A 22,960-nucleotide genomic window follows, 5' to 3' on the forward strand; every position below is an offset into this window, starting at 1 on the left:
GCCGCGGAGGCGGGTGAGGGCCCTTAAGTGACTGTTAAGTGGCCACTTAAGGGCCTTGATTGGCCTTGGGCGGGCGGGCCGTTTCCCCCCCTCTCCCCCCGCCCGACCGCCATAAAGTTGACCGGAGTGGGTAGGCCTCTCGTAGCCTCACGCTCAATTTTATGCCGCCCCCATGCCACCATCCAACCCGCTGGGGCAGTGTAAAATTCAGCCCAATGACTCTAACTTGGTCCATCTGGAAAATGATTACTGCAGAATGCCTATTACTGACTACCGATTATCTAACACTGGCCACCCTGAAGGGTGCAGAACCTTCTAATTTTCCATCCTAATTTTAAAGGGAGTTCTCCCTACATTCATTTCACCAATCATGAAGACACTGGGGCCAGTAGGTTCAGCAGCCTTCCCCTCAAAGTGTTGTGCACCTTTGGAATTCTCTACCATAAGGATCTCAGCAGTTGAGTATATTCAAATTCGAAATGGACAGATTTCTGGATACTAAGGGAATCAAGGGAAATGGGGATAGTATAGGAAGGTGTAGCTGAGGTAGAAGATCAGCCATGATCGTTTTGAATGGTGGAGCAGGCCCAAAGGACCAAATGGCCAACTCCTGCTCCAATTTCTTATTTTCCTGGTGCAATTAACCTTGAGATTTTATGGCTTTAATTAGTGGATAGCCTTTAGGTTGGAAGGTTTTATGACCAGATTATTTGGGAAATTCCATGGCCAAAAAAATGGTTAACTTCACTTGTGTTAGCTAAAAGCCTTTTCCTAGTATTTAGTTCAATAGCTAAATTCCATTTTGTGTGGTCAGCTTTCAAGCTAAAACTCAATTTACTGACATTTCTCTCCCAGAACCTTGAAGGCACACTTCAGGCAATTTACAAGGTGCTTTTCCTACAACCTGGACCTCTCACCATGATTTGTCAATAAAAAAATCTTGTCATTTCCACCAAGAAGGGACACAGGGAGTGTTTCTACTGAAGGATGTCAAGGCCTTGGATAGGGTGCAGAGCAAATATACTAGAAAGGTACCAAGGTTACAAGACTTCAGTTATACGGTGGAAGCAGATTCAATAACAACTTTCAAAAGGGAATGTTAAATATATATACATATATATTATGTATCTCTCTCTCTCTCTCTCTATATATATATATACTTGAAAAGGAAACAATTGCAGGTTGTGGAGAAAGAACAGGGGAGTGGGCCTAATTGGATAGCTCTTTCAAAGAGCAGGCACAGTTATGATGGGCCAAAGGGCCTCATTCTGTACTGTATGATTCTATGATTCTACTTGTACAAAGATTTCCTTAAGTCCATCAGTGCGTACCACTGAGATAAATCATTGATGTTGTTCACCCAAAGTAACTGACCTATAACTGTGCCACATCAAATGAGTGCATCATTTTGTAATTGTGAAACATAATTTATGTAATTTCGCAGATCAATCAGGAGATAGTCAATGGGGATAAGAAGAGTTTATTTCCAGATATATGTAATTGTTTTTGTATTGACCAGTATGACTGTGGGGAAAAGAGTGTTAATCAGCTAATTGCACTGTGTGCAGGATGAGCACACAACACGTTCCTTATTTGATCAGTGTAATGCCAATTGTGTGCTTCAGGAATTAATGGAAAACTGAGAGTTGTGATGATAATGGAGCAAAATGAATACATAATTTAGTTTAATGGAACAAACAAGTGGGCGACTGTTGTAGCGGCTGTTAAGTCGACATCACTTCTAGTACGTATTCAGCAGACATTATGGGGTGGAATTTTATGTTCTCCCTTGCGGTGGGTTTGGAGGTGGGGAGAGCGTAAAATCAGGTGGGATAGTGACGGGGGGGGATCCGCCTCTGCCAAAATTCAGCCGCCAATTGAGGTCCTTAACTGGGTAATTAATCCCTAATTAAGGGACTCTTCCCGCCGTAGCCGCAATTACCCGTACGGTGGGCGACCGTGTTACTGCACGGGAAGCACAGCATGAAAAATCGTGTGGGTTGTTTCTGAGCTGCAAGGGTGGGGTCCCTCATTCAAAGGCACTTAATGCTTGAACGAGGGACCCAGCATCGGGAAGAGGGGGCCTGTTGAGGACCACCCCCTCTGCCGTTGCTGCTGACCCCCCTACTCCCCCTCCTCCCTGACTCCCACCCCGAGACCCCTCCTGCCCTGACCTACCTTGAGCCTGGTTCCAGCGCCACTCCTCCGCGGTGGCACTGCAGCTGCTGGCTCTGATTGGCTCGCAGCTCTGCAAGGCCAGGACTTCTGGTAGGAGGGTTTTAAATCGTACAGAAGGCCCACCACTGTCAAATAAGTGCCTGATTGGCACTAAATTCGGCGGACCTTCCGCACAAGAGCTGATGCGGGGATCTTGGCATTGGTTTCCCCGCTGCCAGCACAAAATTCCACCTTAGATATTCTTTTGTGCCAGAGGTTTGCATGTCAGAAGAGCTTCGTGATATATGGTCTATGATGATATTCCAGCAATAAATGTGATGTGTATTGTCCCATTAAATTTGGCATGGGCTGAGCATAAAAAGATTATCAATCTTCAGTCAAGTCAATCATTGTATTCAACCCAGAACACCATGTACAATAGGTCAATAACATTAAATATTTTTCATACTTAATGGAGAGGACATTACTGCATATTTTAGTTACCAAAAGTTCATCTAATGCCAATATTCAAATGATTAAGTGTTTCAAACCTGCACTACACAACAATGATCGGTTAAGACTAGCACTGTCTTTGGCTTTACTGAAATCAAACCCAATAGGCATATAGTATGCCATCAAACCCATCTATTATACTTTGTTAGCTAATTAACTTTAGCTAATTAATTTTTAATGCATGATATAAACAGAATGCGTTATGAAGACACATGGGATATCATTTATTTCCCACACATGGCACTGATTGTAATTCATTTGTGATTTTCTTGCTCATTGGTTATCAGGCTAGTTTACTTATGGGTGTTCCGACCAGGTGAGCAAGGTGTCTAGGGGTTCCCTCTCAGCCTTCACCTGGTGTTACTGTAACAGGGTTTAATTTTAAACACACCGTGTTTTTTGTACCCCCTTGGTGAATCCTTGTTCACTGCTTTCCAATTATAAGGCAAAGCAACCAGCACAAACAGGCTTTCTTAAAGAAGATAAGTTGAAATTTATTAAACTTAAATTTAAAAGCTAATTCGGTTAATGCCTACGGATACATGACGCGCCCATGCTAGCCTGCGATACACACATGCAGATAGAGGCAGAAAAGAGCAGAAGAAATAAAGTGGAAAAAGTCTGAGGCAATATCTGAAGAATTTTTGTACGGTTCTTTAAGCTCACTGTTTGGTCCTTGATTGTTGGTAGATCTTGCTTTTCGTTGGGGCCCAGTATTCTTCTTAAACCTTGTTCGCTGTAGGAGACTTTGCTCTCTTGGGGTTCATGTGTCTTCAGTGGATTCAGAGGCTTGTGAGAAAGAGATGGGAGCAGACAGGAGAGATCTTCTCAGTCCAGGAGTAAACAGTCTTTTTTGAGTTCAAACTCTCAGTGGCTAGTTCAAAAGACCCTGGAACAGCGAGTTAGTCATGTGACCAGTTGGTCCAACCAATCCTGGCCCCTGTGGATTGTATCACCCCAGCACGCCCTGGAATGCGCTTCCCTACCCCCTCACTATCCGGTGATCAACATCCATTGTGGGTTGAATGTGTCAGGGAATGGTCCTTTGTCTACACAAGCACCGACTGTTAATATGCAAATGTCTTTTCCAGCCACAGCTGAACTGCTTAACATGTCATTTCCTCGCTCCAGTAACAGTTTAAATTCCATGTTCATGACAAAATTAATGTGCCTCATTCTTGGCAGGTGGGGCCCTAGCGTGACAATGGGATATACTTAACATCCTCAAATTGTACCATATCTATCTTCATTTTCTTTCTGTTTCAATTACACATTTTTAAAAAGATGATTTAAACCTTTTTAGCCAGATACAGCAAACTCTCTGCCACTATATATTGAAGACCATCTCCTAGGCTATTCCCTCCATCCCACATTTCGTTCCAGAACATATCCCAAATCCCATCACCTTCCTCATCATCATCTGCATCATCATTACCTATGCCACAATCTCCTTAACCAATAGAATCCACTTCCATCTCTGCCAGTTTCACCATCTTCTCCTCAATCATCACCTCGCAATCATTGCTACAAGCCCCAACCACATTTCCCATTTCCCCTCTATTCTTCCCAACATTCACTCTACCTCCACTCCCCACCCCACCACTGCCTGCTGCCATTCTGCATTAACATAGTTTCTCTCCAGCTTCCATGTGCTCACTCAAAACCAAAGGTTACCTTAATACTAACCATATTTATGCATTCAAGACAGAAGCACCTAAATTGCAAATTGGCCAATAAATCCATTGGATTGGCATTTCAATTTTTAAAATTCTTTCATGGAATGTGAACATCGCTGACCATCCCTATTTGCCCTTGAAAAGGTGGTGGTGAGCTGTCTTCTTGAACCACTGCAGTCCATGTGGTGTGGGCACACCCACAGTGCTGTTAGGGAAGGAGTTCCAGGTTTTTGGCACAGCAACAGTGAAGGAACAGCAATATATTTCCATGTCAGGATGGTGTGCGACTTGGAGGGGAATTTGCAGGTGACGGAGTTCCCATGCGTCTGCTGCCCTTGTCCTTCTAAGTGGTAGAGGTTGTGAGTTTGGAAGGTGCTGTCGAAGGAGCCTTGGTGAGTTGCTGCAATGCATCTTGTTGATGATACACACTGCTGCCACTGTGTGCCTGTGGTGAAGGGAGTGAATGTTGAAAGTGGTAGATGGGGTGCCAATCAAGCAGGCTGCTTTGTCCTGGATGGTGTCGAGCTTCTTACGTGTTGTTGGAGCTGCACCCATCCACGCAAGTGGAGAGTATTCCATCACACCCCTGACTTGTGCCTTAAAGATGGCGGACAGGCTTTGGAGAGCCAGGACGTGAGTTACTTGCCACAGAATTCCCAGCCTTTGACCTGCTCTTGTAGCTACAGTATTTATATGGCTGGTCCAGTTAAGGTTTTGGTTAATGGGCACACCCAGGATGTTGATGGTGGGGGATTCAGCAATAATAATGCTGTTGAATGTCAAGTGGAGATGGTCAAATGCTGTCCTGTTGGAAATGGTCATTGCCTGGCACTTGTGTGACACAAATATTACTTGTCAATTATCAGTCCAAACCTAAATATTGTCCAGGTGGACCACCCATCTGGGTCACTAATGCCCTTCAGGGAAGGGAATCTGCTGTCGTTACCTGGTCTGGCCTACCTGTGACTCCAGACCCACGGCAATGTGATTGACTCTTAAATGCCCTCTGAAATGGTCTAGCAAGCCACTCAGTTGTATCAAACTGCTACAAAGTCGATAAGAAATGAAACTGGATGAACCACCCGGCATTGACCTAGGCACTGGAAACAACAACGGCAAACCCAGCCTTGTTGACCTTGCAAAGTTCTCCTTACTAACATCTGGGGCCTTGTGCCAAAGTTGGGAGAGCTGTCCCACAGACTAGTCAAGCAACAGCCTGACATAAACATACTCACGGAATCATACCTTACAGACAATGTCCCAGACACTGCCATCACCATCCCCGGGTATGTTCTGTCCCACTGGTAGGACAGACCCAGCAGAGGTGGCGGCACAGTGGTATACAGTAGGGAGGGAATTGCCCTGGGAGTCCTCAACATTGACTCCGGACCACATGAAGTCTCATGGCATCAGTTCAAACATGGGCAAGGAAACCTCCTGCTGATTACCACCTACCGCTCCCTCCCTCAGCTGACGAATCAGTATTCCTCCTTGTTGAATACCACTTGGAGGAAGCACTGAGTATAGCAAGGGCGCAGAATGTACTCTGGGTGGGGGACTTCAATGTCCATCACCAAGAGAGGCTCAGTAGCACCACTACTGACCGAACTGGCCGAATCCTAAAGGACATAGCTGCTAGACTGGGTCTGCGGCAGGTGGTGAGAGAACCAACAAGAGGGAAAAACATACCTGAGTTCGTCATCACAAATCTGCCTGCTGCAGATGCACCTGTCCATGACAGTTTTGGTAGGAGTGACCACCGCACAGTCCTGGTGGAGACAAAGTCTTCACATTGACGATACCCTCCATCGTGTTCTGTGGCACTACCACCATGCTAATTGGGATAGATTTCGAACAGATCTAACAACGCAAAACTGGGCACCCATGTGATGCAGCGGACCATCAGCAGCAGCAGAACTGTACTCAGCCACAATCTGTAACCTCATGGCCTGGCATATCCCCCACTCTACCATCACCATCACCATCAAGCCGGGGGACAAACGCTGGTTCAACAAAGAGTGCAGGAAGGCATGCCAGGAGCAGCACCAGGCATACCTAAAAATGAGGTGTCAACCTGGTGAAGCTACAACCCAGGACTACTTGCATGCCAAACAGCATAAGAAGCATGCGATAAACAGAGCTAAGCGGATCCCATAACCAACGGATCAGATCTAAACTTTGCGGTCCTGCCACATCCAGTCGTGAATGGGGTGGACAATTAAACAACTAACTGGAGGAGATGGCTGTACAAATATCCCCGTCCTCAATGATGGAGGAGCCCAGCACATCAGTGCAAAAGATAAGGCTGAAGCATTGGCAACAATCTTCAGCTAGAAGTGCCAAATGGATGGTCCATCTCGACCTGCTCCTGAAGTCCCCAGCATCACAGATGCCAGTCTTCAGCCAATTCGAATCACTCCGTGTGATATCAAGAAACGACTGAAGGCACTGGATACTGCAAAGGCTATGGGCCCTGACAACATTCCGGGAATAGTGTGCTCCAGAACTTGCCACGTCCCCAGCCAAACTGTTCCAGTGCAGCTACAACATTGGCATCTACCCAGCAATGTGGAAAAAGCAGGACAAATCCAACCTTGCCAATTACTGCCCGATCAGTCTATTCTCTATCATCAATAAAGTGATGGAAGCTATAAAGCAGCACTTGCTTAGCAATATTCTGCTCAGTGATGCTCAGTTTGGGTTCTGCCAGCGCCACTCAGCTCCTGACCGCATTAGAGTCTTGGTTCAAACATGGACAAAAGAGCTGAACTCCAGAGGTGAGGTGAGATTGACTGCCCTTGACATCAAGGCAGCATTTGACCAAATATGGCATCAAGCAGCCCTAGCAAAACTGGAGTCAATGGGAATCGGGGGAAAACTCTCCACTGGTTGGAGTCATACCTATTGCAAAGGAAGATGGTTGTGGTTGATGGAGGTCAATCATCTGAGCTCCAGGACATCACTGCAGGAGTACCTCAGGGTAGTGTCCTAGGCCCAACCATCTTCATCAATGACCTTCCTTCAGTCATAAGATCAGAAGTGGGGATGTTCGCTGATGATTACACAATGTTCAGCACCATTCGCGACTCCTCAATTACTGAAGCAGTCCGTGTAGAAATGCAGCAAGACCTGGACAATATCCAGGCTTGGGCTGATAACTAGCAAGTACCATTTGCGCCACACAAGTGCCAGGCAATGACTGTCTTAAACAAGAGAGAATCTAACCATCTCCCCTTGACATTCAATGGCATTACCATCGCTGAATCCCCCACCATCAACATCCTGGGGGTTACCATTGACCAGAAACTGAACTGGAGTAGCCATATAAATATTGCAGCCACAAGAACAGGTCAGAGGCTAGGAATCCTGTGGCGAGTAACTCACCTCCTGACTCCCCAAAGCCTGTCCACCATCTACAAGGCACAAGTCAGGAGTGTGATGGAATACTCTCTCTTTGCCTGGATGGGTGCAGCTCTAACAACACTCAAGAACCCAACACCATCCAGGACAAAGCAGCCCGCTTGATTGGTACCCCATCTACAAACATTCACTCCCTCCACAAAAGACACACAATGGCAGTAATGTGTACCATCTATAACATGCACTGCAGCAATGCGCCAAGGCTCCTTAGACAGCACCTTCCAAACCCGTGACCTCTACCACCTAGAAGGACAAGAGCAGCAGATGCATGGGAACACCACCACCTGCAAGATCCCCTCCAAGCCACACACCATCCCTACTTGGAACTATGTCTTCGTTCTTTCAGTGATGCTGGGTTAAAATCCTGGAACTCCCCCCCCTCCCAACAGCACTGTGGGTGTACCTACCCCACATAGACTGCAGCGGTTCAAGAAGGCAGCTCACCACGACCTTCTCAAGGGCAATTAGGGATGGGCAATAAATGTTGGCCTAGCCAGCACCGCCCACATCCCATGAACAAATAAAAATAGTCTTGTTGCATGCAAGCACAGATTGCTTCAGTATCAAAGGAGTTGTGAATGTTGCTGAACACTGTGCAATCATCAGCGAACATCCCCACTTCTGACCTTATGATGGAGGGAAGGTCATTGATGAAGCAGCTGAAGATGGTTGGGCCTAGGACAATACCCTGATGAACTCCTGCAGTGATGTCCTGGGGCTGAGATGATTAACCTCCAACAACCACACCATCTTCCTTTCTACTGGGTATGACTCCAACCAGCAGAGAGTTTTCCCCCTGATTCCCATTGACTTCAATTTTGCTAGGGGTCCTTCTAGTGTAAGCATGAAGGTCTAAAAATTGATCTGTGCCATTTTTTGGGTGCGGGTGTTTTGATTTGCGATCTGCCTGTTGAGGTGGAGGTAGGCAGAATACAAATTTCATGCTGCCTTCTCATTTACCTGATTGGAGTCTAGGACCAAGCTGTGCAGCTGGCTCCCTCTTCGCTCAGCAGGGAGCCGAGTAGTGTGTGCCAATAGCACATGGTACAGCCAGCCGTCTGTTCTTAAAGTCAGTCTGTCCCTCTTAAAGGGAAGCTGCACTGAATTACAAGAGGCTTCTGCTGAACACTATTGCTGCAATTGTAAACACGAAAAATTGAACAGTGGGGCAGAGAGAGGGCTTCAGGGTCATGGATGCAGTGCTAGAGGCCTTATTGATGAAGGTGGACAAGAGGAGAGATGCCCTAGCTCAGCTGTTGTCCAGGATGCCTTCAAGGACCACCCTCATAAGGGAGTGGGAGCAGATGGCCAGGGCGGTCAAGTCTGAGCATCTGGCCCCAAGGACCTGCCAGCAGTACCACAAGAAGGCTAATGACCTTACGTGGGTAAATACATCTTCACATGACATCTCCTGCCCACTAAACAAACAACCTCTCACACTGCTCAATACACCAAAGCCCCATCACTCACCCAAGAGCAATCCCTGGCACCCAGGATTCACTCCTAACATCCAGATAATGCCAGCCTCACACCCACCTCTTGCTGTTTCCACATACCCCCACCCCCCAGCTATTCAGCTATGAAAGGCACATCACCCAAATACCGTGCTACACATTCAGCCCCCTCTGTTGCAGGACAAGGTGGCAACAATAAAAGGGAGCACAACAGAACCAACGGGGGACAAGGATGCCTGCATTTCCTGAACCCCGTGGAGGAGATGGTTCTCTGCATCATGGATCTGGCTGCAATAGAACCAGTGGCATCCATCAGCACTGACAGCATTGATGATGATTATATGTTCCTGCCTTGTGCCCTTTCTCAACTCTCACCTCACCATCATCCTACTATGTGGCATGATCAGCAAGCTGCTGAAGTTGTGAGAATGGACGACTTGTGTTCCACTTCATCCCCTTCCCTCACCCTAACCTTCCCCTTCTGATTTTATAAATTCAGAAATCCAAGAACTATTGCCTGCCCAACCAAAGCAGCCCAAGGAGGAAGAGAGAGAACAAAACCACAGCACTAATGAAGAGGCCCAGTCACTTGATCTGACACATGCAGCCACCAGCTCTAATACTGGCACTGAATGTGGGGCTGCAATCAGGCAAGGGGTAAAGGATTTTCATTTGCCAGCTCACCAGAGGGTGATGTCACAGATGTGTTCTACTACCGGGGAATCAGACGAGGACCCTGAAGGGGTGGCATTCAGGAGAATGCTGATGAGAATGAGCACTGAGATGCTGTGTCCGGCTTCAAGTTGGCAGAGGGCATTGTGCAGGGCTTGCCCTCTCCGCAGCCTCTGCTCCACCTCTCTATTGTGTTGTAGATGTTGTAACTACAGCCCCCATACCCATCACAGCCAATGTGTGGACAGGCCACCAAATCCTCTGTACTCCCTGTGAGGATGCAAGAACACTCCTGTCAAATTCAGGAACTCACCACAATACTTCCAAAACATTCCAGAGAACTTTGAGATTTTGCAATAGCAGAAGTCATTCCAAATTACGTTACCTGCAATTTGGGTGCCTGGCCCTTTAAGTAACACTAGTGCTGGGTCCCTCTTGTAGCTGAATGCTTTAAATTTGTAAAACGTGCACCACATCAGCCAGTAGGGCTGAATGATGTCATGATAGCACTATGTCAGCTACGTCTGCCGCACTCAATGGATGCCCATGTTAGCATCTTTCTCAGCATTGTGTGGGCTGGGCTGGAAACAGCTGGTGATGCAGTGTTCATCCCCAGGACAGCGTTCAACTTCCATAATGCTATCTCCAATGGCATTATGGGTCTGAATTTAACTTGGGCTTTGGAGATTGGAGTGATTCATCTAGGCTAATTTTGCAGTTAATTCGAGTTGGCTGCATCTGCCTTTTTTGCTTGTCGAGGCTGGTTTGTCCTGTGTGTGCCTGAACCTTGTGATATCTCAGATTTGTTTGGGGTGTCAGCTGTTGCTCAGTGCACTCTTGCCTCTGAGTCAGAAAGTTGTGGGTTCATAATCCCAGTCTAGATTAGAGCACAAAATCTAGACTGTTACTCCAATGAGGAACTGCTACACTGTTGACCATACTGTCTTTCAGATGGGACGTTAAGACAAAATGTCCTCTCCGGTAGACATTTAGATCCTTTGGCAGAATTTTCTTGAAGAGCAGGAGAGGTATCCCAGTGTCCTGGCCAATATTTATAACTCAGACAGCATCATAAAATAGATTATCTGGTCATTATCATAGTGCAGTTTGTGGGATCTTGCTGTGCACAAAATGGCTGCCACATTTCCTACATTACAGCAGTGATTACACTTCAAAAGAACTCCATTGGCTGTAAAGTGCTTTGGGGATGTCCTGATGTTGTGAAAGGCACTTTACAAAGCCAAATCTTTCTTCTTTCTTTTAAAACTTAGTCAGTGTCAAAATGATTAGTGATTATCAAAGCAGTTTTTGCTTTTCTTTTTTCCTGATCAATCTTGAATCATTCCAGACAGGGGAGGGCATCTAGACATTTGAATGATTCTCCTGATGAGTGTTTCAGCAAAGCTTTATGGATTGGCTTATTCCAGTTGTCCTAATTAGATGAAGAAAATCAATGTGTGACCACTGTGTAAATATTGGCCAGGACACTGGGATACCTCTCCTGCTCTTCAAGAAAATTCTGCCATCGGATCTATTATGTCTACCAGAGAGGACAAACAGGGCTTCGTTTTAACGTCCCATCTGAAATACAGCATGATCAACAGTGTAGCAGTTCCTCATTAGAGTAACAGTCTAGATTTTGTGCTCTAATCTACACTGGGATTATGAACCCACAACTTTCTGACTCAGAGGCAAGAGTGCTTAATGTACCTTAATGCCTGGGAGTAAAGAACAATATGGGGAGGGAAATCAATCAGATTAGCCTCTCTAAGTCACCACCAGCACCTAGCAGAAGATGGCAGGTGAGGGTGAGATTTATCCATATAGGACTGCTTTGCAATGGAGTGCTCCCAATGTGGAGCTGAGTTCACAGCTCAGTAAACAGATCTGTGGATTTTTCATTGATTAATCGTACTTGATGGAACATCAGGAGCTGCGCAACTCCTGAATTGTACTCCCTCAGAATCAGCCATTCTGTCCTCCTTTTTTCTTCTCTCTCTGAACTGCACTCCACGTGATGTATTCAGCTGTTTCGTTCAAACATTGTCAACTTGAGCTTCTAGCCACAGAGCCAGGAGAATTCTGCCAATTTCAACTACGGCATAAAAAAAATAAGGATTACTTTGTAAGAAAATATTCTGCTTTACTATAGTTTCAGCAAGTTCCCTGGGAGAAGTTGACATTTGTGTCAAGGAACCTAAGAGAAATATTTTCTCCGTAAACCACATCTAAAAGCCCCAGATTCCACAATTCATACCAGTATTCTGCTGGGAACAAAACCATATTCCAAGGAGCAGAGTTATGCTGTGGCCTGGTGCCAGCTCCACATCCCCTGCAATGGAAATGGAAATGAACAGCCTCGGATGAGGAAAGAGTGGTGAGGGAACAAGTCAGTCAAGCTGTGTTTTGACATAGAATGAAATTCTGTGATTGTCCAGGCGATGAAAAGAGATCTTTCTTCAGCTCCTTTTCTGTGCTCATTAGGTGAGGGATGGAAGTGAATGCGAGGAAATGGCACACGTTTTAACTATTGTCAACCAGTGTCAATATCAGACTGACCCAGGGCATGGACTGAGGTAAAGTAAAGCTCCCTCTACACTGTCTGAACAATGAACCTTTTCATGTACTGGTCATATATATATGTACTGGAATTGCTAGATGAGAAAAACAAAGGTCCATCTAGTTCACCTTCTGCCATCCCATAACTCGCATGATGGTGGAGTTAATAACTAATCATAGCTATCAATCTCTATCAATCAGTCTCTAACAGACGCAGACATAACAAGAGGAAAACTCGAATGGTGGAGAGCTTTGGGAACCAAACTCCCAAGCATGCCATCGTCACCAGTCTCAAGTTACTCATAGGAAGGGTGCGGTAACAATGTTGGGGCTGTACTACAGGCCTCCCAACAGCGAGCATGAGATAGAGGTACAAATATGTAAACAGATTATGGAAAGATGTAGGAGCAACAGGGTGGTGGTGATAGGAGATTTTAATTTTCCCAACATTGACTGGGATTCACTTAGTATTAGAGGTCCAGATGGAGCAGAATTTGTAAGGAGCATCCAGGAGGGCTTTCTAGAGCAGTATGTAAATAGTCCAACTCGGGAAGGGGCCATACTGGACCTGGTGTTGGGGAATGAGCCCGGCCAGGTGGTTGAAGTTTCAGTAGGGGACTACTTTGGGAATAGTGATCACAATTCCGTAAGTTTTAGAATACTCGTGGACAAAGACAAGAGTGGTCCCAAAGGAAGAGTGCGAAATTGGGGGAAGGCCAACTATCCCAAAATTCGGCAGGAGCTGGGGAATGTAGATTGAGAGCAGCTGTTTGAAGGTAAATCCACATTTGATATGTGGGAGGCTTTTAAAGAGAGTTTGATTAGCGTGCAGGAGAGACATGTTCCTGTGAAAATGAGGGATAGAAATGGCAAGATTAGGGAACCATGGATGACAGGTGAAATTGTGAGACTAGCTAAGAGGAAAAAGGAAGCATACATAAGGTCTAGGAGGCTGAAGAAAGACGAAGCTTTGAAAGAATATCGGGAATGTAGGACCAATCTGAAACGAGGAATTAAGAGAGCTAAAAGGGGTCATGAAATATCTTTAGCAAACAGGGTTAAGGAAAATCCCAAAGCCTTTTATTCATATATAAGGAGCAAGAGGGTAACTAGAGAAAGGATTGGCCCACTCAAGGACAAAGGAGGAAAGTTATGCGTGGAGTCAGGGAAAATGGGTGAGATTCTAAATGAGTACTTTGCATCGGTATTCACCGAGGAGAGGCACATGACGGATATTGAGGTTAGGGACAGATGTTTGATTACTCTAAGTCAAGTCGGCATAAGGAGGGAGAAAGTGTTGGGTATTCTAAAAGGCATTAAGGTGGACAAGTCCCCAGGTCCGGATGGGATCTATCCCAGGTTACTGAGGGAAGTGAGAGGGGAAATAGCTGGGGCCTCAACAGATATCTTTGCAGCATCCTTAAACACGGGTGAGGTCCCGGAGGACTGGAGAATTGCTAATGTTGTCCCCTTGTTGAAGAAGGGTAGCAGGGAAAATCCAGGTAATTATAGACCGGTGAGCCTGACATCAGTGGTAGGGAAGCTGCTGGAGAAGATACTGAGGGATAGGATCTATTCCCATTTGGAAGAAAATGGGCTTATCAGTGATAGGCAACATGGTTTTGTGCAGGGAAGGTCATGTCTTACCAACTTAATAGAATTCTTTGAGGAAGTGACAAAGTTGATTGATGAGGGAAGGGCTGTAGATGTCATATACATGGACTTCAGTAAGGCGTTTGATAAGGTTCCCCATGGTAGGCTGATGGAGAAAGTGAAGTCGCATGGGATCCAGGGTGTACTAGCTAGATGGATAAAGAACTGGTTGGGCAACAGGAGACAGAGAGTAGCAGTGGAAGGGAGTTTCTCAAAATGGAGACGTGTGACCAGTGGTGTTCCACAGGGATCCGTGCTGGGACCATTGTTGTTTGTGATATACATAAATGATTTGGAGGAAAGTATAGGTGGTCTGATTAGCAAGTTTGCAGACGACACTAAGATTGGTGGAGCAGCAGATAGTGAAGGGGACTGTCAGAGAATACAGCAGAATGTAAATAGATTGGAGAGTTGGGCAGAAAAATGGCAGATGGAGTTCAATCAGGGCAAATGCGAGGTGATGCATTTTGGAAGATCCAATTCAAGAGTGAATTATACAGTAAATGGAAATGTCCTGGGGAAAATTGATGTACAGAGAGATTTGGGTGTTCAGGTCCATTGTTCCCTGAAGGTGGCAACGCAGGTCAATAGAGTGGTCAAGAAGGCATACGGCATGCTTTCCTTCATCGGACGGGGTATTGAGTACAAGGGTTGGCAGGTCATGTTACAGTTGTATAAGACTTTGGTTCGGCCACATTTGGAATACTGCGTGCAGTTCTGGTTGCCACATTACCAAAAGGATGTAGATGCTTTGGAGAGGGTGCAGAGGAGGTTCACCAGGATGTTGCCTGGTGTGGAGGGCGCTAGCTATGAAGAGAGGTTGAGTAGATTAGGATTATTTTCATTAGAAAGACGGAGGTTGAGGGGGGACCTGATTGAGGTGTACAAAATCATGAGAGGTATAGACAGGGTGGATAGCAAGAAGCTTTTTCCCAGAGTGGGGGATTCAATTACTAGGGGTCACGAGTTCAAAGTGAGAGGGGAAAAGTTTAGGGGGGATATGCGTGGAAAGTTCTTTACGCAGAGGGTGGTGGGTGCCTGGAACGCGTTGCCAGCGGAGGTGGTAGACGCGAGCACGATAGCGTCTTTTAAGATGTATCGAGACAGATACATGAATGGGCAGGAAGCAAAGAGATACAGACCCTTAGAAAATAGGCGACATGTTTAGATAGAGGATCTGGATCGGCGCAGGCTTGGAGGGCCGAAGGGCCTGTTCCTGTGCTGTAATTTTCTTTGTTCTTTCTTTGTTCTCATATGCTGTATCCCAAAATGTTATTTTCTATCAGCAATCTACCTTATTTGTATTTGAGTAAATCAATATTGTTTGCACTGTCTTCTGGTTGAACCGACTTTAATATCAATCAGTAACTAGGAGCTTTGGTGTTAATTTATTGCAGTGATGTGACTGCCAATGCACATTCTCCAGTGTGGGTTTAACTCAGTGCAAGATAGATATTACTAGCAGATTTTGAACAACACCTGAATCAATTATTATGGAGCTGATCCAATTCAGGTAAGTTGGATATCTCTTTTCAATGTTACTATGTTTTTTTTTGCACCTTGTATGAGCTGCACTTTAACTAAATATTTAAAATGCCACAGGCTTTTTGGCTAGAATGGAGCAACAGGAATAAAAGGAGGAAAGGTGATTCTGGTCAAAGGAGAAGAAGGACTCAGACCAAACCTACCTCCAGAAAGGTGTACTGACCCTGTGTGAACTCTCTAAATACATCACAGCAACAGTATATTGGCAGATGGAGACTCTATAGGGAGCTTGCAACTTGAACTGTGCCAAATGTTAGCAGCAGATTTGGAATTGTTTTCAGTGGCTCTAACTGCAGTTGTCAACGTCATGGCAACAGTAAATATTAGAGATACAGGAGCTAAGGTAAATGAATTGAACACAGGCTTTTGCCAGTGTCACCGATGGAGACTTCACAACAGTTACCATCTTGGCTTCATCTCTAGTTCCCTCTCCCTCTCTGGCAATCAGTAGCCGACCTGACATTCTGCTCCTCTCTTTGGCAGAGTGGGAAAAATTTGAATGTCTTAACAGGTACATCAGGAGCGTGATGGAATTCTCTCCATTTGTCTGGTGGGTGCAGCTGCAGCAACATTCAACAAGCTCCACATCATCCAGGACAAAGACATCTGCTTGATCGGCACCCCATCCACCACCTTAAGCATCTGCTCCCTCCACCAATACATAGGATTACCTAGGATATACGACACAGAAACAGGCCATTCGGCCCAACCAGTCCATGCCAGCATTTAGGCCCCAATCCAGCCTCCTCCCATCTTTCCTCATCTAAGTCTATCTAATGTTGGACACTGTGTTTTGAGTTCTGCAAGCATGGGCTGGTTGGGAACGGCCTGTACCTTGCCCGTTGAGAACAGCGGAAGAGACATGTTGTTTGATACGGTCCGCCACTCTTTGGGAGCATCACGCTGGCATTGAAATTCATATATCAAGGCAAGGTACAGGCTGTACCCAACCAGCCTGTACTTGCAAAAGTAAAACACAGGGCTGAATTTTATTAGCACACTGCACATCGCAGTGGCACGCTTTGAGGTGGCAGCTTGCCCGCACTGTGCGGCCGCCACAGAGCCCCCCGATATTACGCGTGGCTGTTCATTTAAATGGAGGGAGCGGAGCGGCTGCCCCCGATGACATAGATGAGGCAGCTGCCGCGTCCCCAGCAATGGTGTCCGGAGCCAGCATGCAGGCGCTGGCACCATTTCGAAAGGGCTTCAAGCCCTTTCTGAGAGATTTAAATATTTAAAGGCGCTGGTTTGATAAATATTTCAATGAAGTTTAATTTAACTTTTAATCCCCTCTCCCACCCTCCCACTGAGTACTCAATACATAAATTGACCTATCCCTCGAAAAAACACTTTTTGAAATTCCGAGCTCTCCCCCCCACCCGAACTTCAGCATCTTTGACCGCAACCCCTTCCCACAACCAATAGGAATAGTTTTCCCCATTCCCCACCCCACCCCCTCCCCCCCAGCCCTGATAACCTTAGTCCTCCACCCTCCCCACTAGTGTCTCGCCTCGGAACTCCGTACAGAGTGCCAAAGGCATGCGAGGAATTGTGGCCGGCGCCCATAATATCGCCGTGGGACGGCTGCCCAGTCCAGGTAAGTTCATTGCCATTTATTTTAATGCATTTTAATCTTTAAATGAAGGCCCCGCCGCCAAGTGACAGGGAAGCTGCACCGAGGCCTCAACATCACCGGGAATATGCGGCGTGGCCTTCTCGCCGTCGTGGGTCAGAGCGGGCCGTTCCCACGAGCATGTTATGGGCCTCACTGCCATGACCCACGGTGTCGAGGGGCTGTTAAAATCCAGCCGACAGTGTCCAACATTAGACGTGATTCCGTGATTGGACAACATTGCTAAATAATCCTCAGTGTGCTAGGAATTACACTGACAACCAATTTAAGATTGTGAGTTGGGCTCGCAGTGTGGTGCATTTGCACATATTGGAAGCTACATATATTAATACACAGGGTTCTGTTCTTTGCAGACAGAAAGAACATGTACACACATTGCACCTGTTTCAGCTAGACAAAATAAGTGACAGCCATTCACTGGTTCATTCCTCAGGGCAATGCCTTGACCAATCACAGTCAAGCTGCCTGGTTTAAATTTCAAACAGAGCTTGGCAATTAACTGTAAGTCACCATAAACTGGTGCATTCTCCATGGCAACACCTCTACCAATGAGAGCCCACTTGCCAACCAATCAGCACTCTCTTCTCATGCAGTATAAATTCATTGCTTCTCCTTACATTGGTATTCTTGCAAAATGTCCTGATGAGTGCAAAACGAAAAGCTTTGTTTGACAAAATATCTCTATTTTCAGCAATACTGAAGTCCATATAGTTCAAATTCTAGGAAAAGAAAGTCACAGTATGGCATAAAGTTAGAATTAGTACTAGGAGCATAAAGGCAGAGGTTCAAATAATTTTTTTCCTTGCAAAAGGTTATTCGAATATGAATACATTACCATAAGTGGCTATCATAACTTTTAAGAGAAATTAACAAAACACTTGAAGATGATGAATATACAAAATATGAAAATGAAAAGACCAGTTGTTCTGTTAAACCTATCCCACACTCGTGATGCCTGGATCATCCTGACTCAACCCTTCCTCATCCCCCTCAGGTATGCAATCTCCTGGGGGAGGGAAAGAAACAGAGAAAGCCAGGGCCAGTAAGCAAAAAAAAATCCAGAAAATTCCTTTCTGACCCCCTGTGGTGATGAATAGGTATGGAGTAAGGCTAGGAAAATGGAAATAGAAACATTAGCTTTGATGTGATTCTAAGACTGGCACAAGCATGAAGGGCTGTGCTGAAATTTCAATTATTTGCAACTTTTAAAATATTTCTTTGTTTATCCTGACTTTGTTCACAAAATACACTAACAGTATAAAGGACTGATCAGCTGTCAACATTTTTTTAATATAGATAATTAATGCAGAGCTATTAACAGGAGATTGTGCTCTACATATTTTCATACTGCTACAGTTTGAGAAGTGGCAAGGGGGAGTGATGCAGTCAGAGCGCATGGAATTAAAGGAGAAAGACAACATTCTTTTAAAAAAAAACAGCTCAATGATGGGAAGTATGAGGTAGTAATGCTAGGAATTATTCTAAACGTAAGTCGTGATTTCTGGAATTTTACAAGGGTCTGTTTTTGCACCACTATGTACAGATTTCATAAACGTATCAGCTGAGATGATAAAAAAAACATATGTTTAAATTGGATGACAACCAAACTTATGTAGGAAGGGCAAATTTATCTTCAAGGAGAGGCTCCACTATCACTCGTTGCTCCAGACTTTCCAAAATAACCTAATTGAATGGGGCACACCTCCCCATCTGACTGCTTGCAGCTATTTTGCTACAGTCCAAACTGTCAGTTTCCAGAGTCTGCAAAATGGTACACACCTTAAGAGCTGCTGCCTGGTTGAATTTTGTGATCGGTAGTGATTTGCACTCCTGGCCTGAACTTGCCCCACCACTACTCCCGCACACATTTTCTATACACAGGGAGCCTCGTAAAGTTCAGCATAATGCCAGGTCTGACCATCGCCCCAATTTGTGCCAAAGTCACAAAATTGGGGCTAAGGTCTGACATCTTTCTTGCACTTCTTGTCACATTGAGTGGGCATGCTGATCCTCTCTGTAATTATGTCGCAGACATAGCCGGGCCACAGGTCGGAGCTCCTACCTCCTCCCCACTCACTGAAGATGCTACTTCTTTGCTCCTGAAATGGCACACACACAATCTTGAGGTCCTCTTCCTTATACTGGCCTTCTCTCCACTGACTCTCCTGCTCCATCAGCACACACATTTTGTACACTCCATAGCTGCCTGTTAGGAGCTCTCTAAATAGTTAAATAGCTCATTTGATTAACTGACTAGGCATCAGCTGTGAGTCAGAGGCAGCACACTTGCCTTTGTGTCAGAAGGTCCTGGAATCAAGATCAGAGACTTGAGCACATAATCCAGGCTGACACTTCAGTGCAGGAGTGAGGGAGTGCTCCACTGCCAGAGGTGCCATCTTTTGGATGAGATGTTAAACCCTCGCAGGTGAGCATAAAAGATCGCTTGGCACTATTTTGAAGAAGAGTAGGAGAGTTTTCTGGTGTTCTGGCCAATATTTATCGCTCAAACAACATTGCCTCATAGCTGATTGTGGGATCTTGCTGTGTGCAAATTGGCTGTCACATTTCTTACAGTAGTGACCACACTTCCTAGGTAGTTCATGGGCTGTAAAGCACTTTGCGATATCCTGAGATCGTGAAAGACGCTATAGAAATATAATCTTTCTTTCTTTGATTGTTATGAGTTGGTTCAGTAGGATAATTACAGGGGTGCCATGATTGTCTTGTTAGTTGTGTTGATTCTAATGCTATCCATCTTGCAGGAGTTGGACTGTTCAATTTATTTGTATTTTATATTTTTATATTTGTGAATTAGTGCTCCCAGTTGTAAAAACTCTGTCGTGTGTACAGAGGAATTTCATCCTTAAGTATTTCCATGGTTCCAGCAACCAACTGGAGTCAGATTTGTGAGGCACTGTCATATCCAGTTGTCTCTGACAGTTGCACATTTTTATGACATTTAATATATTAAAAATGTATTTACTGTGCTCCTGAGTACTGCTGATGGAGTCCGGAATGTGTTGTTGTTTAGCACTGTTCTATGTCAAGTCAAACAGTACAGCATGGGTTGGGGGAGGACTCATTGGCATTCAAGGTGTGTGAGGAATTTTATAATGAAAATCATTGCTCCTTGAGGACTGGACGGACTTCCTTGTCTAGTAGAAATGCAAATGTGGTGGCTGTTGTGAAAAAATATTATTGTGGGTTTATAGGAGCAGAGGAATAACCTAGATCCCCCTCAGAAATGTGAGTGCAACTGAATACGGTCGCACACACCGTCTTCCTGATAGCAGCAAAACCTCTTTATCATTTACAAACCAGATACAGAGGTGCTGGGGGACTGTGTTGCCTCTGTTACAAGCTCACATGAAAACAGTCTTGCTTGTGCTGTCTCCTTATTGAATTGCCTTGTGATGGATGCCTGCAGTGAATGCCTCATGGTAGAGACTACAGCAAGCCAGGAGGCACATTAATACAGCATTGCATTTTTTTCCCTAACATCCCCCTTTTCAGACAAAAAAAAATTAAACAAAATTGCATGCATTATCATTTGCACTGTGAGTTGTCCAAGTTACCCACTATGCACACAACTGTTCCCATGTATTAGCAGTCCGTTATTCTTGTCAGTCTCTGCACATGCATTGCACACATAGGGCTAGATTTTAAGAGCCCGCCGCCGATCTTGGCGCACATGTGGGCCACATGCCAAAGAGCTGCTGCAGTCTCCCGTTCGACGGCTGATTTAAATAGCCGGGGCAGCCCGCCTCCCAATAGAAATGAAAGAATAGTCAGGATGAATGCGTGGCTTGAGAGATGGTGCAGGAGGGAGGGGTTCAGATTTTTGGGACATTGGGACCGGTTCTGGGGGAGGTGGGACTATTACAAATTGGGTGGTATACACCTGGGCCGGACTGGAACCAATGTCCTTGGGGGTGCTTTTGCTAACGCTGTTGGGGAGGGTTTAAACTAATGTGGCAGGGGGATGGGAACCAAATGAGGTCAGTGGACAGTAAGGAGGTAGTAACTAAAACTTCAACGCCAGGAGCATCCGGAATAAGGTGGGTGAGCTTGCAGCATGGGTTGGTACCTGGGATCCTGATGTTGTGGCCATTTCAGAGACATGGGTAGAGCAGGGGCAGGAATGGATGTTGCAGGTTCCGGGATTTAGATGTTTCAGAAAGAACAGAGAAGAGGGTAAAAGAGGGGGGGGTGTGGCATTGTTAATCAAGGAAAGTATTACAGCGGCAGAAAGGACGTTTGAGGACTCGTCTACTGAGGTAGTATGGGCCGAGGTTAGAAACAGGAGAGGAGAGGTCACCCTGTTGGGAGTTTTCTATAGACCTCCGAATAGTTCCAGAGATGTAGAGGAAAGGATAGCGAAGATGATTCTCGACAGGAGCGAGAGTAACAGGGTAGTGGTTATGGGGGACTTTAACTTTCCAAATATTGACTGGAAATACTATAGTTCGAGTACTTTAGATGGGTCTGTTTTTGTCCAGTGTGTGCAGGAGGGTTTTCTGACACAGTATGTGGACAGGCCAACCAGGGGCGATGCCACATTGGATTTGGTACTGGGTAATGAACCCGGCCAGGTGTTCGATTTAGATGTAGGTGAGCACTTTGGCGATAGTGATCACAATTCGGTTAGGTTTACCTTAGCGATGGGCAGGGACAGGTATATACCGCAGGGCAAGAATTATAGCTGGGGGAAAGGAAATTATGACGCGATTAGGCAAGATTTAGGATGTGTAGGATGGGGAAGGAAACTGCAGGGGATGGGCACAAACGAAATGTGGAGCTTATTCAAGGAGCAGCTAATGCGTGTCCTTGATAAGTATGTACCTGTCAGGCAGGGAGGAAGTTGTCGAGTGAGGGAGCCGTGGTTTACTCAAGAAGTTGAAGCGCTTGTCAAGAGGAAGAGGGCGGCTTATGTTAGGATGAGACGTGAAGGCTCAGTTAGGGCGCTTGAGAGTTACAAGCTAGCCAGGAAGGATCTAAAGGGAGGGCTAAGAAGAGCAAGGAGAGGACACGAGAAGTCATTGGCGGATAGGATCAAAGAAAACCCTAAGGCTTTCTATAGGTATATCAGGAATAAACGAATGATAAGAGTTAGAACAGGGCCAATCAAGGATAGTAGTGGGAAGTTGTGTGCGGAATCAGAGGAGATAGGGGAAGTGTTAAATGAATATTTTTCGTCAGTATTTACAGTAGAAAAAGAAAATGTTGCCGAGGAGATTACTGAGATACAGCCTACTAGGCTAGATGGGATTGAGATTCACAAGGAGGAGGTGTTAGCAATTTTGGAAAGAGTGAAAATAGATAAGTCCCCTGGGCCAGATGGGATTTATCCTAGGATTCTCTGGGAAGCCAGGGAGGAGATTGCAGAGCCGTTGTTGTTGATCTTTAAGTCGTCATTGTCGACAGGAGTAGTGCCGGAGGACTGGAGGATAGCAAATGTTGTCCCCTTGTTCAAGAAGGGGAGTAGAGACAGCCCTGGTAATTATAGACCTGTGAGCCTTACTTCGGTTGTGGGTAAAATGTTGGAAAAGATTATAAGAGACAGGATTTATAATCATCTTGAAAAGAATAAGTTCATTTGCGATAGTCAGCACGGTTTTGTGAAAGGTAGGTCGTGCCTCACAAACCTTATTGAGTTTTTCGAGAAGGTGACCAAACAG

At 45.5% G+C, this 22,960-nt stretch overlaps 1 long non-coding RNA gene across 2 annotated transcripts in view; it reads left to right on the plus strand.

Annotated features, from left to right (window-relative positions):
- Nucleotides 1-12,384: 12,384 nt before the first annotated feature.
- Nucleotides 12,385-22,960, plus strand: part of LOC137378439 (uncharacterized) — a 39,707-nt gene continuing 29,131 nt past the window's right edge. The window contains exons 1-2 of one of the 2 annotated variants that reach the window (XR_010976604.1): nucleotides 12,385-12,468; nucleotides 15,502-15,617. This is a non-coding gene — a long non-coding RNA (uncharacterized lncRNA). Of the gene's footprint in view, nucleotides 12,469-12,702; nucleotides 12,822-15,501; nucleotides 15,618-22,960 lie in introns of those variants that run through there. The other variant, XR_010976603.1, reaches the window with a different exon arrangement.

Source organism: Heterodontus francisci, chromosome 16 (assembly GCF_036365525.1).
Source record: "Heterodontus francisci isolate sHetFra1 chromosome 16, sHetFra1.hap1, whole genome shotgun sequence".
NCBI classification, from domain to species: Eukaryota; Metazoa; Chordata; class Chondrichthyes; order Heterodontiformes; family Heterodontidae; genus Heterodontus; species Heterodontus francisci.